This window comes from Dermacentor silvarum, chromosome 2 (genome assembly GCF_013339745.2).
Source record: "Dermacentor silvarum isolate Dsil-2018 chromosome 2, BIME_Dsil_1.4, whole genome shotgun sequence".
NCBI lineage: Eukaryota > Metazoa > Arthropoda > Arachnida > Ixodida > Ixodidae > Dermacentor > Dermacentor silvarum.
In genome coordinates this window covers 3977800-3995214 of record NC_051155.1, presented here as the reverse complement: position 1 = coordinate 3995214, position 17415 = coordinate 3977800, and the positions used below count along the sequence as shown (strand labels likewise).

The 17415-nt window shown below is 44.0% G+C and overlaps 1 long non-coding RNA gene across 3 annotated transcripts; it reads right to left on the bottom strand.

Moving 5' to 3' along the window:
• Positions 1-448: 448 nt before the first annotated feature.
• On the bottom strand, positions 449-13325 carry LOC125942876 (uncharacterized). Of its 3 annotated transcripts, none has more exons than XR_007465390.1 (3): positions 13107-13325; positions 12047-12167; positions 449-587 (listed from the first exon to the last, which is right to left on the bottom strand). It is a non-coding gene; the product is annotated as an uncharacterized LOC125942876 (long non-coding RNA). The 3 variants fall into 3 exon arrangements; XR_007465388.1 differs by lacking the exon at positions 449-587 and adding an exon at positions 7850-8963 and having other exon boundaries at positions 13107-13320; XR_007465389.1 differs by lacking the exon at positions 449-587 and adding an exon at positions 9062-9547 and having other exon boundaries at positions 13107-13324.
• Between the last annotated feature and the right edge of the window lie 4090 nt (positions 13326-17415).

Sequence of the window (17415 nt, the reverse complement as noted above, 5' to 3'; positions counted from 1 at the left end):
GAAAATAAAACCGCATTTGCAGCTTTAATACGCTTTACCGCATAACATGGCTGTATTGCAGCGAGGGAGACTTTAGAAAATCAGCTGACATTCTCAAAAATCAGGTATGCATTAGGTTTCTACTTGGGTTTGAAGTTTTAAGTCATTTGCACTTCAGTTTTATAGTTTGAAAAAATAGAAAGTTGGCGCACGTTTGTTTCGGAGGCGTCTTAAAAGTCAATTACATACTGCCATATGAATCAGCCGTGTTTTAGCATTTTTTTGCATGTTCAATTCGACCCGCCGCATAATTAGATCAATTTCGTTGGTGCCGTCAGGGTAGAATTAACGAAAGTCAACTGTAGAAAGCCCATGCTGATGCACCAGGACCGTAACCTATGCTGCTTCACTGCATGTAGTCTTGCTTAGTCAGCAAAAAAAGCGTAGAAAAGTAACCTATGCTGCCTCAGTGCATGTAGTCTTGCTTAGTCGGCGAAAAAGCATGGAAAATGTGGCTCACACAATGTCCACAAATGTTCTGTTGCAGATTCAGTCATCCATCTTATCCAGTCTTTACAGTGTAGCCATATCACCATTTGGTTAGCCTCCTATTTCCCAAAAAGTCATTGGAAAATAAAAAAAATTTGTCGCAGTTTCACCCGAAAGGCGAAGCATCAATTGCGATAGCAAATTAGTAGAGATCTATACAGAGTAGGATAGTAGTTTTATCAGCTGTATAAACTTGGACATGCAGCAGCACCAGCAACGCGCAGAACTGTTGTCGACGCCGTCGGCGTTTTGCCCGCGTTCGCACCGAACGCGTGCGCCGTTTTTATATAAATACGCATTTGGTGCCGCAGCTAAACGTCGCCTCTCCTCCCTCCCTCCCGTCCCCTCACAGCCTTTCGCGCGACGGAAAAAGTTGCGTTTACTCTCTATATATGGAAAGGAGGAAAGAGACGCTTAATTCTGCAGCTCTTCAGGGAGCACGGTGCAGAACGCGAGTTTGCTCCCCGACGTGCGTTCGCTCCCCGTGAAAGCGTGCATCCATCGCGCCCTTTCACTCGCACATACAGCGTCCTGAGTGCGGCGACGATTTCATCGCCGTTGACATCATACGGAACCTCACGGCGACGGCAGAAATCTGCTTTGGAGTGTCCATAGAATTGCTATCGCAATAAAAAAGTGATCTGATTCACATGTTTTTTTGCCATCCAAGCAGTGTTTATTGTCGTTTATTATTGCTTTCTGTAACCTAACCTGCATGTTAACACTGAGCTATATGGCAAGCTTACTGAAAGCTAAAAAAGAATACTGGGCATTTACTTCTCCAAGTTATTTTTTTAGACATTAAATGTTTGGTGCTTGATGGCAAGCCGCATTTGGGGAATGCTTGCAAAAACAGTAGCTTACATTGTCTTTCACTAGAATATAGATATTAGCATCGCTGAGACAGCCACCGCCTAATTGCCTATGAGCAAGACGCTGTGCATCTGTTCATTGCAGATCCAGAAATAAAACAGAGGGCAGGCAAAAATGAACTCTGTATCATGTACATTTGCTCTCAATTCACATGCTTACTTTATGATGCCAGCTGCTAGAGTTTTAAAGACAACTTCGCAGAGAAACTTCATCGAGTATCTTCACGTGACCTGAACTTCCACGAACTCACCAGGAACCAGATAAAGAGCAGCAAGATTGGTCACAACTAGAATTTAACAATATTACTAAAGAGTCATGCGACACGGCATATATCTTGCGTTGCATTACCACAAACATGGCTCCACAGAATATTTTTCTCTGAAAACATATGTGAATGCAGGGAACTGCAGTACGTTTACCATTGCAGTGAAGATGATCAGCTCGATCACAGAGAAGAGAAAGGAATGACAAATTGTCTTCCAGCCTAGCCCCTCCCAAAATGGCAATTCTTTCTGACCAGGTCAATCTTATATGTATTTTTATTTTAATATAAATACTACAATGACTATGGATATTGTATCGGAGAGTAGATAAGAGTTGGTCAGCAATGTGAAATGCACACAACCTGTGACTTGCAAAACAAATGAAACTGGTCACTATTTAGTGAGTTTTCTTTTGTGTGTAACAACTTGGCTCTTGACAAGTTTCTCATTCTATAAAGGTTTATATAGTGAAATATTTGGAGACATATTTGAGGTATCACCTAACCCAAGGGACTTCCAGTGGCAGCCTGTCTGGATCTCGTGATTCCTGACAGCCACCAAAATACAGCACATCTGACTGCAGCTGTGGGAAAACGAGGGATAAGGGTTGATTGTGAGATTCATGGCAGTTCCGAAGTTTCTAACCTAGTACCTCCTCTATACGAGGTCGAGACTATGCCACTAGACCACTGCAATGCTGCAGTCGCCATAATATTACTCATTGTACAGCTGGGCTTGTTGGTAAAGATAGACAGAATGCCAACTCAAGTGACCATCGTGTGTGTCTGCTCATCCGTGTTCTCATGCTGTGGCTCAGTCTTGAATGCATGCGTAGTTTCAACACTGGCTACTATATTTTGACTACTAATATATGTAGTGATCCACATCGCCAGTGGCCACGGCACAGGAAGGTAGAAGAAGACGACGAAGAAGAGAAACCTGCTTAAGAATGACACAATAAACAGACGGGAGTCACTAAGTCTACGTAGAAACTTTACATTGGCGCAGTCGAGGTCTGGAACCTGCAAATGAAGATCAAGTTCGACATCACGCGCCGTGAGGGGCGACCTGTCATCGTGGGTTTCCAACCGGATGGTGAGAGATACGTCGGGCTGCCGGAGGACACCACCGCTCCGAGTCTTCTGGAGACGATTTCCCATGTAGCCGGAGCCTCTGTAGATGACCTCGTCACTCAAGGTAGTGTGGCTGTCAGCATGAATCTTGATGATTTGGATGCTTGTTTAGGAAGAGCCCCACCGGCACATTAAATGCAGACGCCAGCTAATTTCACTGATTCTAACACAGAATGCATAATTCGCGCATTACAAGAAATGCAGATGATGCAGATGGCACAGCAGGAGCAGCTGTTAGCACTTGTTATTTCAGCTGATAATGTGAGAGGGAAGCGCAAAGACTTTTTTGTGAAACCAGACTTGTTAGATGGCACTTCATCAGGCGTAGCTTTTTGGCTAGATTTCTACGAATATGCCTGTAACAAAAACGAATGGACAACAGACCGCATACGTAATATGAGACCTTTTCTCTGGGAACGCACGGAAGTGGTTTGACTTGCAAATAACATCGCGTGGAAACACTTCTTGGACGGAATGGAGGAAAAGCTTCTCGAGTGCCTTTCAGATGAATACTGTAGAGCTCTGGAATAGTGCTATTGTCTACAGGCAGAGAGGCACTAATATCAAAGAGTACGTTTTTGAAAAGTGGCGGTTGCTTCGTATTGCTATCCCCACATTGGCGGATTCTTCTGTCATCGCTCTTGTTGTACATGGTATGACTAGACATTATCAAAGACAGATTCAAGTGAGGTCGCTTACTACTATGGACGAATTGCTACTAGCACTGACATATGCTACATATCCTGAATACCGTGCACCTGATAAGGAGATGTCGGTCGGCAGAGGCGATTACCGTGACAAGAACACAGCCACATCATTGGGGGCAGAAAAGACTAGCACTGATTGTAACCGACACTGCAGCGTGACGCCCAATGTACAGGCTCAGGACTTAAATGAAGAGAAATGCACTGTTGAGGAAACGGTATTTCTCACGAAGACAGGCATTTTGAGTGTCCAGATGCTAGTGGATGGCCGTACTTTGTCAGTCTTAATTGATACTGGTGCTTCTGTAAGTTTATTCAACGAGAGCCTAGTCGATGCTGACAACATTGTGCGTGGGAAGACAATTCGTGTCTGTGGCTACGATGGTTCTTGTCGAGAATATAATAGATGGACGTCAGCTGATGTGGAGTTTGAAGGTGAAAAATCAAAGGTTCAAGTATTGGTGGTGCCCAGAGTCAATTTTGATTTTATCTTAGCAAGACCTGATATGAAACGCATGAAGATTAATATCCTCTGGAATGATTTGGTCACCATAGGAACAGGCTGTCATCAACTTCATATCGCCCAAATTACTGATCGTAAACTGTCTTCAGCAGAGGATGTGCCTTTGAAGTTTCCAGAGCTTTTGTGCATTGGCTCATATCCAGAAGCCACAACAGCCCTTGAGGTGCCTTTCCTCTTACACGACAGCACTATAGTGAAGAGAAAGCCATATAGTCTCAGGCACGAAAAAAAGGTATGGTTAAAGCAGGAGCTTCAGGGAATGTTGGAGGCGGGAATAATCAGGCCTTCTACTTCATGTTCTGCCTCGCCTATTACGATTGTTGCAAAAGAAGATGGGTCATTTCGTCTCTGCACAGATTATAGACTAGTAAACAAGCAAACAGATCTCTTCCCATATCCAATGCCGAGAATTGATGAAATAATTGACGAGACTGGAGGATGTCAGTGGTTTTCCCGCATTGACCTATGTAAGGGATATTGGCAGGTACCACTAAGAGAGGATACCAAGAAATTTACAGCATTTGTTACCCCTTTCGACATATACGAGTACAATAGGCTGCCGTTTGGATGGAAAAACTCTGGATCATGGTTTCAAAAGATGATGAACGATGTGCTAAAGAAATTCATCGGAAAGTTCTGCAATGTGTATGTGGACGACATAATTGTATACTCGAAAGCAAGGGAAGATCATGAAGAGCATCTGGGAAAGGTCCTCGAAGCCCTCAGCACTGCTAGACTGAAGATCAACATTAAGAAAAGTGAATTCTTCTGCAAGAAAGTGGTATTCCTTGGAAGAGTATTTGATGGAAGAACCAAGGGCACTAAAGAGGAGAGCGTTCAGCGCATCAAGAAGCTGGCCAAACCCTACGACATTCATTCTTTAAGAGTGTTCCTTGGGCTCGCAGGCCACTTCCGCGCATTCATAAAAGACTATGCGAGAAAAACTAAATGTCTCACTGCACTGACACAAAAAGGCATGTCACTCGTATGGTCCAAAGAATGTGAGAATAGCTATCTGGAACTTGTAGAAGCCATATCCTCCGATCCTGTGCTGACACTCCCAGACTTTGATTTGCCGTTTGAGCTTTACACAGACGCATCTCGCTACGCTGCTGGAGCCATTCTTTATCAAAGAGATGAAAACGAACAGCCTGGCCGGGAACTCAAAGTCATCGGATACTACTCTTGTACCTTCACGAAACCACAAGAAAACTACACGACAACGGAAAAGGAAGCACTAGCGGTTGTAATGGCCCTAAGATACTTCAGAAGCTACCTGGAAGGCAAACACTTCAATCTCTTCACTGATAATCAGGCATTAACGTATCTCTTGGAGCTCGCACTGCCAAAGGGCAGAATAGCCCGCTGGGTGAGCGAGATTCAACAATTCAGCTTCGACATAACGCACAGGCCAGGCCATCGGCATCAGGACGCTGATGCATTGTCCCGACTCCACATACCACAGGAGATTTCGAAAGAAAGTGTTAACTTGATGCAACTTTGGGAGGGTACGCAAGAGATAGAGCTGCGCAAGGGGAAATTCTATGTTTCTGAAACAAAAGTGCCCACATTGCTGAAGTTATATCACAGCAGTCCACAATCGGGAGGACATGATGGATTTTGGAAGACCTACCACAAGCTCGCCAAGAGGTTTACGTGGAAAAACATGAAAGCAGATGTTGCCAATTACGTCAAAACGTGTCATGAGTGTGAGATGGTTAAATCAAAATACAAGCCTTGTGGGAACAGAATCGTACTGCCAGAATACTCAACGATCCCATTCGAAGTCATTCATCTTGATTTTGCTGAGCTCAAAAAAAGAAAGGTGAAGGCGTTCGAAGAACTCAAGCTTGCCGTGGATGAATGCACGCGCTTTGTTGCCGCCAAAGCTGGAAAAGAAGATGCGAACTGCGTCATATCTCTTCTCGAACGGGACATCTTCAAGAATACTAAAGTAATTGTTGCGGACAATGGACCAGCTTTCAGAAGTGAGAAGTTGTGCAAATGGGCTAGTGAGAAAAACATTGCGATTCGCTACCCAGCACCATATCATCCTGAGGCTAATTCTCTCGCCGAGCGCATGATCCGGGACCTCAAAATGTTTATCAAGCTATACCCAGAGTTTAAGGGAGGCTGGAAGAGTGCCTTGGAGGCAGCAGTGTTGCACCACAACAGATCCTACACCGCAGGCATAGGGTGCAGCCCGCACTTTGCTGCATTCGGCACTATTCCTTGGTTGCCGGCTGACCGAGAGCTTGGCTTAGTCGACCGAATTAATTTAAAGGAACAGCCAAAGACCCAGCTGCAGCGACAGAAATACCGGATGACTATGAAGATGCACTTTGATCGTCGCCACAAAACAAAGATGCCAGAGATCGACCCTGGATCCATGGTACTGGTGCGAAAAGGATTGGACTCAAAGACTCCATTCACTGGTCCATACTTTGTTGTTAAAACAGCTAAACAACAAGGACTGTTGAAGACCATCTATTATAATGGACCAAGTGGTAGAATTGAAGAGGCATCTGTCGGAAATGTGCTACCATATTACCATCGTCAGGGCAACGACAGCAGGCCGGGAGAGTGTAGCGATCCACATCGCCAGTGGCCACGGCACAGGAAGGTAGAAGAGGACGACGAAGAAGAGAAGCCTGCTTAAGAATGACACAATAAACAGATGGAGTCACTAAGTCTACGTAGAAACTTTACAATATAATTTCTGTTTTTTAACTTGTAGCCAACTAATGTACCTCATACTACATTCTGAACGTTGCTGCAGTAGTAGTGGGATTTCTGTGTAACGCACTGGCCTCTACCACCAAATGCCTGAAAAATGAAAAAAATAATTATGTAGATCCCACACACTGTGGGGATTTATGTTTAGGATTCTGCCGAGCATTGCAGCATTGACCAACGTGTTTGTGTATGGCGAGTGATTGCATGTGTGACAAGCATTGCGAGGAGAGTACGAAGGCCCTTCGCCTTCGTACTCTCCTTGCAATGGTAGTAATATAAAGGTTTCTTTGCCTCTTCCTGCCTACACTGTGGTGGCTACTGTTTTGCCGAGTGGACAACATGGCTTATGCGGTATGCACAAATGGTTATGAGCCCATTCTTGGCCCGTCTGCTGATTTGGGCATGTGTCACTGTGGCACAAGGAGTATAGAATCATTACATGTAGTATTAAGATGAATGTCATACTTTTCTGTGCATACACCTCTTGTCAACATTTTTCACTCAATGAGCACATATCACTTTCACCCTCAATGCAAAAGTAGTACAATGTCACACAGTGTCCATGTTGTGCAAGCTGCTACAATGAAGGGACTGGGAAATGTGGGTGAATCGCAAAGCTGGAGCTGTCCAACAAAATACCTCAAAGTGCTGCCACAAAGGAAGAATGGGAGAAACTGACATGCTCTCACTTTGACGCGCAACTTGTACATGCACACTTGCTTCGACACATATTGTGCAGCATAATGCATGGGCCACTACCTCATACACCTAGCTACACATTGGCGAGCGTGAAGTATGTGCACAAAAGCGGCCTAATGGTTAGAGCGTTGGATTGTTATGCTGGGAGACAGGCTTGGACTCGCTGCTAGACATATTTTTGTTATAAATGGGAAAGACCAACCTACTGCAAAGTGCTTGGTATGAAGAAATAATTCTTTGCATTAAAAATGCTCAAATCCAGCACATGCAATATTTAGTAAGTGCTTTTCACACACCTAAAATGCTCTGTGGTGGAGCACGGTGGTGGCTTTGCCACAAGGTTGACGTGCATAACAGTAAAGAGTAATGCAAGAGCGGCTTTTTCACATAACCAAGGTTCATTGCGGTGCAGCACAGTACAACAACCGCGGCTTCCACACAAAGCTAAGGTGCATAATGCTACAGGAAGATGCAGCAGTGTCTTTCACAGACACAATGTAGAGGCTGTTTGCGTGCACTTCAATGATTTTATAATTGGCTAAAGTGGTTGTGAATCTTGCGACCATAATGTTTTTAAAACGAAGCTTTATATGGCTAAGCGAAACGAAAAAGCGTGTGTCTGTCGCCTGTGTACAGATAACTATCATCATCAGCATTGGCTCGAGCACCGTCTCTTACGCAGCTGGCTTGTTGGCGCCCCTCTGGTTTCACTCATGCCACTGCTCCCGCGTTCGTTGTCTTCTTCCACAGCTGGCTCCGTTGCGGCTCATAATTCCAGCGTAGAATTTCACTTCTCTTGTGCCTTCTTAATGGGGAGGCCGCATGAGCCATTGCTTAAGGAGGTATGAGCCACTCATTATCTTACGTGACGGACAGATTTAATTTTGAAGCAATTTAATTTCAAAGAATCGCAAGCGGCAATGGCGGGCAAATGCTGCTAACCACACCGCCAAGCAAACATGAGACATCGAACGCAGGCGACAATGGCGGACACACCATCAAGTGACGTCGTTCTCTACGTCGCAGCCGAACGTGTGTGTAACCTCATTAAGAAACACAAAGACGTAATTAACCCAGTCATAAACACCGCGGCCGCTCGTTTCAGCTTTGCTGGTTAACCATCTGTATGGAGTGCTTGGGCAGTGATTTTTTCTTTTCTTGTGTGTTTTTTTTCCTTCACTTTTCAGACTGCAGAATGCTTATTTCTACATTATATTAGGGCAAATAAGTAGCTTTTTATTTTCAACACCTTTTAAACAGTGCATAGTAATAGTGACCACAGTATATTAGTGAAAATATAAAAACATTTGCATAATGCAGAACAATAAGTTTTGCCTCTAGGATCACTGACTGTCACTTACTGAGTGCACATAAAAAGCACTTCCAAAAGGTGGGCTCAAATGCTCAAACTTCAGTCACAGGATGCATTCTTGGCGTTCACCAAAATATGGGCCATGACCCTGACACTGCCTACATCAGATTCACCTTGCAGTTGTGAAGTGGCCTATGAAATTCACAACTAGATGTGAAATTATTTTAAAGTAAAGTACATGCTATAGTTTGTACCTGCAGTTGTGCCTGTTCACTGCATAACTGGCACTATCTAGCACACTTGTGATAAAAACAGTTCCCCAAAAGAAAGGCGCTCCTTTTTGTAAAGCTTCCGTGACTGTATATCAGGTCTGATACAGGCACAAGATCACAAAAAGGGTCTGAGAATCCAAGACCCATTTCCTTGAGGCAAAGACCTCAAATTTAGCATAGAGCCAGTAACCAGGAACAGTCAGTCCTACTCATACATGCCTATTTTATTTTCTCATTTAGTTTCAGGTTCACCTAAATTATTGCCATCATGATAGCCATCAAATAATATGGTAGCATCAATTTTTGTATTATTCATTTAAGCATTGAAATCTAAAAGCTTGCAGCAGAGTGAAAGGTCAGAAGGACAAGGGAAGAGAGGGGAGGCATCATAGTCTAAAATTTCATATTTTTAGTGGGTTGCAGGGTAATGGAAATTGGCAAGCACTAATTGAGCGACAAGGCCACTGGACACAGGAAAAGCAGATTTAGCTGAAACACAGCAGCCTGTAAGAAAGAAAGGCAACAATCATTCTTTGCGATGCTTGGTCTGAATCACTGTTTTACATGCCATCGGTGATCACGAACATGCTGGAGGTGAAGCATATGCTGTGGCTCATTTTGCGTCACCTGTGCAATTATCTTACTAAAATCATTTGTGAAAAAGCATGCCAACAATATCAGAATTGAGCACCATTTGTGTCATGAAGCATCACATCACAGCCACAAGAACGTTCAGGTGTTGCCAGAAGTAACCTGAACAATGAGGACACATCTATAGCGGCACAACTTTAACAAACTAAATGCCTTGGAAGGAAGATTCACTGAGCTAACCCCCCCCCCCCCCCCCCATCTACGGCAACCCAACCAAAAATCTCGAGCACCCTCTGAAGAAGACGCGAAAAGGCACTCAATGTGCACATTACAGGGTTGCAGTGCCCAATGTATCATTTATGCTATGCTGTGTTTGATACCTACAAATTGTGATTTAAACATAAGAAACACAGGAGCCTATAGTCATGTTTTTTTCTATGCTCGATCGAGTTCTCAGTTATGGATAGCTTAGCAAACTAATTACTAATTAGTGACTATGTAGCGACAAAGGCAGGCACCAACAAAGGATGTGAAAGAAGACGGTTGTTGTTGTTCGTGCTCACTCTGCTTGGCCATGGACCAAGCCCCTTCTGTGATAAATCACATAAATCACGCTTAGAGCTAAATTTGCACACACATTTATTGGGCGTGCTGGTTCTATTGTTCAACCTTGAACTTTGTGTGCGGACTCTACCGCCAGTCTTGGCTATGCCTGACCACAAGGAACGGCAAGATGCCACCTCACTCCCAGATGTCAAATGATGTGGCGTGTCAAGGCAGCAAGACTGTGTTGTATTCAGCAATACTGACAACCATATTGTGGAGCACCGGCTTTCCTCCTATGTACAGTCTGTTTCACACTTAGGGGAAATCTCGGAGCGCATTGCATTGCGATGCGGCGAGCGCTGGAGTCGGGCGCCGGAAGCAGCTCACGCAGGCGCAGATGCTCAAGGCGCATTATCTTGCGTCGAGCTGTCGACGCGGTTGGTGGCCAGCCGCGTCGAGCAGCCACGCGGTTCAAGATAACGCGCCTTGAGCGTCTGCGCCTGTGCGAGCTGCTTCCGGCACCCGACTCCAGCGCTCGCCGCATCGCGATGCAATGCGCTCCGAGATTTCCCCTAAGTGTGAAACAGACTGTACAACACGACACATCAGCAGAATAAGAACAAGGAAATGCCCCACACATGTGCACGGCGCTAAACTGGACACACTACCTGCAAGAGAGAATGAGGGAGAGTGAGCTTCCACGTCACTCGAGTACCTGCTTACAAATGTTTTTTTTTTTTGGCACAGCATCAAAGCTGCGATTGAGGTAATGCCCAGCACCATATCGAATATAAAGCACAATAGGCCAACATAGAGAAACCAAAAACAACTGCACGCACAACGCGTGACCAAAGCAAACACAACAGCTGCTTTATATGTTGCATATGAGCTGAAATGGGTGAATCTCAACCTCTGCGAGTGTCACATAACATCTGAAAGCATTAGCTGCTACGAGAGAACCAGTGCGGTTAATCTGGCGAGCTATGCATGCATCTGTAGCCTAATATGCAAAGAATTGGGCTGCTGCACTAGAGACTCGTGTTCAATACCCACCATCAGGAGCATTACTAATTATTAATGAAGCTACCTGGGCAGGTGTACTTAAGAAATTCAAAAATAGATCATGATAATGCTTTGCATTAAGAGACAACTTGCTGCCGGTTGGAGCTTAACCCACATTTTCTGCTTTGCGCTTGCGATGCTCTACCAAGTGAGCTATGTCAGATGTCCCAATGTCCATTTTCTTGGATAGTTGCACATGTGTACCAAACTTTGTCCTGGAAGTGCTAGGCAGCAGAACAGCCATGATGGCAGATGTGAAGTATCCTTTAAACCCCTGACATTAAATACAACATTATCTTAAAAGCACGCAACTGGCCAATGAACACTCGTGTTCTACCTTGAGGCAATAAGGCTCCCAATGTCGAGACATTTGCATTTTATGAGCGACAAAAATCAGGGGAACCACGGAGCTCAATTTCTTGTTAGTAAAAAGCACGTGATGGCAACAGACAACGAAGCAACAGTGGCTGCATAGAAAAATGGGCTACAGCTCATGACAAGCATTGGCAACTCACAATAGAATTCTTTCTCTACAATTTATTGTCTCAAGACACCTCGAAGCAAATTTTGTGGATTTACTTTTAGTATGTCTTTTGCGACTGCAAATTTAAATGCATGTAATACTTTGTGGCAACTTGGAACATTTTAATGTTTAGCATCTCCATACTTTAAATCTGTGGACAAGCTTTGCTACCTTTTTAGAACAATAATTACTTGGTGTCATACATGATGACTCAAACCACTATTAGTTAAAGCAACCTTCAAAGGAGCAGAAGCATTCCCTCAGCAAACAGATATACATACCAGGTTTAGACTGAGCAAACTAAGCAGTACTTGTGGCCACTTGCTTTCAACAAGGCAGAAACAGGTCAGATGTTGACAAAGACAACAAATATAAGGTGCGGCCAAAAGAAATAAGCAGAAGCTGTAAAGACAGCAGCAGCACAGTGAAACAAATTAGACAAATGTGCACACGGCAAGCGTTCCTGAGGACAATACACAACGTCACTGCCGCAGTTAGAAGCTAATCCTCCTACAAGAAAAAAAAAAAAAAACCAAGATTGTTTTTGCTCAAACAGCACGTGTGTGGAGTTGCTTGATATTATAAAAACAGCACAGACAACAAGTAAGGCAGACACAGTATTTGTATCATCTGCCTTCCTGCTGTTTTTACAATGTCGATTACGGTTGCAAAGGTACGCACATGATCTACGAACAACGAAAGCAACGGACGTGAATTAAGGTGAGCTGAATTCGTACACTCATATATGTTTAATTTTGAAGGTGCCCGTAAAAGCGACAGCAGCAGTAATGCGGGTTTGTTTAACAGCTTGCTCACAACGTACACATTGCACGATTTAACTCCACGGCTCTCAAAAGAGTTGCTAAGAAGCTGTAAGTGAAAGAAATATACGCTTTCGTTATCTCACTGCAACAAATGAAAGCCTCTGACGCCCCTACCGCGGTCAGCGCAAGCAGTGAGCAAGGTAATTGAATGCAGCCATGTATTGCATGGGTAAATAAGAGGCGCATAGCGTAGTCATCCCATAGAGATGGAGAAAGGAAGACCTACGCACGAGATATATACCAAAGGACGGCATACACCGATAGAGCTAGTTGAGTGCATGCATTTTCTGGCGCGTGAACGCTTCCGCCGTTCGTTTTACATCGGAGTAACGCGTAGGAACTGCGATAGTACTTGTTGAAGGCACGAACGAATAAATTATCTCGCGATCACTACGAGACCTGCGACAACCGTTTTGTGCTCCTTCCAATTTCGAGATCACATCGGCCACTGCTCAAATGCGAAACCGGTTGCTTTTACAAGTGTCAGCTAGAGAACGGGCAATCGCACGACACTCACCTTTGCTCCAAATGCGTCGCGGCAGCTGAGCAACAAATGTCATCAAGCCCAACCCCGCAATGTCCGCAATTTCAGCTTCTAAGCAAGTGCAAAAAACGAAACTTGAATGCTCACAATGCGCGCGTGAACGAGGAGCGAGCCCTAATGTCTGAGTTCGAGAGTAACTATTTCAAAAAGCAAAAAACAAACAACAATGTGACGTCACATCCGGCAAAGGAGAGTTGTTCTCCTTTCTCACCTTCTCTCAGCTCACGCATGCGCAGAGACATCGGAGCCCTCGGGGGCGACGTTCAGGCCATGATTTCAAGTATGATTTGGATCACGGTGTAAAAAGGAAGGTGATCCGACGGCGGCGCGAGGCGCGGCCACTTAGTGTGACTCTACGCACGCTGCTGCCGCAAGGGGCAGCACCTGTTCAGGGGGCCACTTTTTCGCTCGCTTTGCTGGCGCTTTTATGTGCACGCGCGGCAAAAGTGCTTTATTTCGATGAATATATGTCGTTCGCCTGCTTAAAACGACTCTACTTGGTTGGAGGAACGTCCATTTATATTTCTGCCGACATTCCGATTGACTCCGACGCGGCGAGCAGCGGTAAGCGCAGCGCGCCGTCTGCTCGAGCAGACGACGCGTCTCTCTCGTGTTCGAAATGACAGTATTTTGACTGTAAGTGGCATGAAACCTTCTACCTGCTCAGGATTTGGCGTCTAAATTAACGAGAAATTGCATATCTTTAGGTATGGGTGTTTAAATGCTGACGGAGGTTGTAAATTATCCACTGTTGTGCCGCTCCTCCAAGGCCTCCTAAACACGTGCTGCCCCTAGCGGCACACCTTCAAACAACGAAAATAGTGGCCTTGAGAACACACCACAATGTACTATCGACCAAAAAAGTTTACGGACCAAGGGACCTGACGAAAAGCTGAATATCTCCACAGCCTGGTATTCCCATTTCCTGCCTCTACTGGTATACGTGAACAACATTGTGATGTGCAGTTTTACTGGCTACTTTTAAAGGCTGCTCGGGTATTAAGCGTTTTCTGAGAGTCCGTAAACTTTTTGGTCGATAGCACTTTAGCCATAGTCTAATAATAGTCTAACATAGTAAATTTCATGATGGACTAGGTTTTCATGCAGTTAATCTTAGAAGCCTGCCATTGTGTTTGTTATCTACATGTGTGCCGCCACCATTCTTATCGAACACAAGCTATAGCTGGAAAGTGCATAACCGGGCCACTTGGTATAGGTTCATCGTTGTTTGAAAACGCAAACGCACAATGATGAACTTGCACTCATTGTCTTGTTCAGACTGTTCTTTTCAATTTTTGTGTTTGCGGTTCCAAACAACCATGAAGCTATAGGAGCTCTGAAATAATGAGAACTTTTTTCACATTTTTTAAGCAAAAGGATTGTCTTGTAGTAAGCATGCTTCGGTCAATAAGGCATGTGCCATATGTGTAGAATTTGGCTCCACCTTGAAATTGTTCATTTAAACTGCTTGTTCAATCATCTGCTGATAATGAACTGTAACTTTGGGTCGATACAAACAGCCCATTGAAGTTGAATATGCCTTGAGCTTGGGAAGTAATCCACTAGACAAATATAATTGTGTGTCCCCCTATGGTGGCTCCATGGATGTGGTGTTCTGCTGCTAAGCAAGAGGTCGTGGAGATCGCAGAGTTCTTACGGGCGGCCTACAACACGAAAATGCAGTAAGTGGAGCCTTGTTTGCATACTGCGGTTCCAAATTAAAGACTACGCAGTGACACGCACAAGCTAGAAGTGATACTAGTGCAGATTTTATGTAAACAATGTGCTACATCTGTGCTTGGAAAACCACAATGAAAAATGCGCATGAACGTGATCCGACACGCTTGCACGAGACAAATAGGCATAGTCAAATGACCGATGGTTGACATACTCGCTAAAAAGGGCCGAGAACAAAACTTGAATTTGTAAAGATCCACCGCGGGTTCTGTGCAGGTTGATACGGGAAATCTATTGTGTTGTCACTGTTCTAAAGTTCCCTGGTTTTATCGGGCATGCGCGTGCACACCTTGGAAAATGCTGACAGAACTCTGCTACTTCATCTTTAGCTTACGTTCTCTTACTCTGGAAGGGTTGCAGCAACATACGACAGTGTATGAGACCATTTATTTGGTGCACACTTCCAACAGTATGCGCATTCTTGTCCGCGCTACAGAGTGCACCAACAAGACGTGCTTGCCCGGTCACTGTCATTCATGCGTACACCCTATTGAATGCACACAGCATGAGCTGCAAGTTATATGGCTTTAACCGTATTTTTTTTACCCACTTAGGTGCATCTGAACAGCCAATGGATACCATGCCCACTCTGTAACGACCAGTGCTTTTAATGAAACAGCACAGCAGAATAGTCAACCACGTGAGGCACCTCAGACAGCATATGCAGTGGGTTGTGACGGATTTAATGATTTCATCAGCATTTTCACTGGATGCAAGGCTGTGAATCTCTTGTATGATGCATGTGTGGAAAAGAAACCCAACATCCGGTGCACATGCCTGCTTGAAACAGTCGGGCATATCCCATTAGTTGAGTGCCCCCGTGTCGGCATTTGCTGATGTGATCCCAGCTATCTTCACCCATTACATTCTGCTGAATTTACTGCAGCCACCCTTTGGAAAAATAACACATGGCAATTATTTCAAGGTAATTAGTTCTCCTATACAGAAAAAATACCATTAGCAGTACTCGTGGGTGATAATCTGCCACTTTGCAATGGTGGCGAGCATAAATACCACTAGCTGCAGTAACACCAGTTTTGAAATTAGGAAGCAACATTCTTGCAGCTAGACTTTATGTGTACTATGTTTCATGCAACGTCAGTGTTCAGAATAAAAGCATTTGAGCACTGCAAACTGTAGTTTTTTTTTCTTCTAGACGTACATATGAACACATTCTTGATATAAAAAGACATGCAGGGCTGTATTACAGCACAGAAATGTTTGGACAATTCAAGCTCATTAATTCAGAATGTAAGTTTGAAAATTCTAAGGAATGAAACCATTCTGTTTTCAGTGCACTGAAGTACACAAAGTGCACTTCAGCCACCAAATGCAATTGACAAGGTTGATAACATTTATGAGTTATGACGGCACTGCAGTTAACTTTGTGTTGGCAAGCACATGAATTTCGGGTTCTGCAAAAAATGGAATGTGCCTTGCACCTGTACAGGACATTTCATGCAACAATCAAAAAAGGATACATAATTGGCAAACAGGCTTCTCAGAATAGCTTTTTGCACAGCACTTAGTTAACATAATTTGTTATGCAATGCTTTCTTTAATATTTGTTTCAGGACATAAGTTGTACTTAAAAAATTTTGAAAGCTGTTCAGAAACACCGAATGCAAGCTGAAGAATGTGTTCACATACAACCACTTCAGGGGGGCAGCCTTTTTCTGGTCACTCAAGACCTCAAAGACTGCTGTCAGGGAGGAGTGTGGCTGTTGCAGTGGGTGAAAAGTGCAAAAAAAAATAAACGAACACTACAAAAGTGCTTTATACCTGTTCAAGCATGAACTAAAGCCAAGTACTCAAATTGCCATATTAACAAGGAATGTTGAAATCTTGTGCATCAGACATTGGTAATTTTTTACAAGATGCCTCAATCACACTGGTGAGCCTATGCAGTTTTTTTTTATTTGTCGCCAGAAGTGCCCACACTGCTATCCGTCACTCCTATTCTTGAGCGGACAGTAGACACAGATTACTGCAAGTGAACTATTCTGACCCGAGAGCATGGGCTCAATTTTTACCAATGTGCCTAATTTTAGAAACCGATTGATGGAATCGCTATACTAAACAAATGCCACAAGCATATTCAAAATGGTATGCTTATTGGAGAGCATACACAAAAAATATGTAGTGTAGAAATTTGGTCTTACTGCTCTGCCAGAATTTTTTTTCAAGTGGTAATGACGTAAAAAAAGAAGTGAACGTGACTTCTGTAGCTGGTGGGACTACAATTACACCTAACTACCATCTGGGATTAAAATTATTCATGCAGGGGGGCCTCAGTAAGGTACATCTCAAAACGAGGTATTGCACCGTAGTTTAGTTTGCACCGTAGTTTAGTCTGGTCAGGTAAGATCATTGTTAAAAATGGAGGAAGTCATTGACCATGGCCGAAACAAAAATAAAATAGCGTTTCGGTATCCACAGGAATCCCTTGTTCATAAAGGAATGCCTGCTGAGAACGTTCTTGATGGTTCTTAAGTAGCATTGAGCGCATGATGCAAAGTCTGAAGTACATGTGGATTAAAATGCT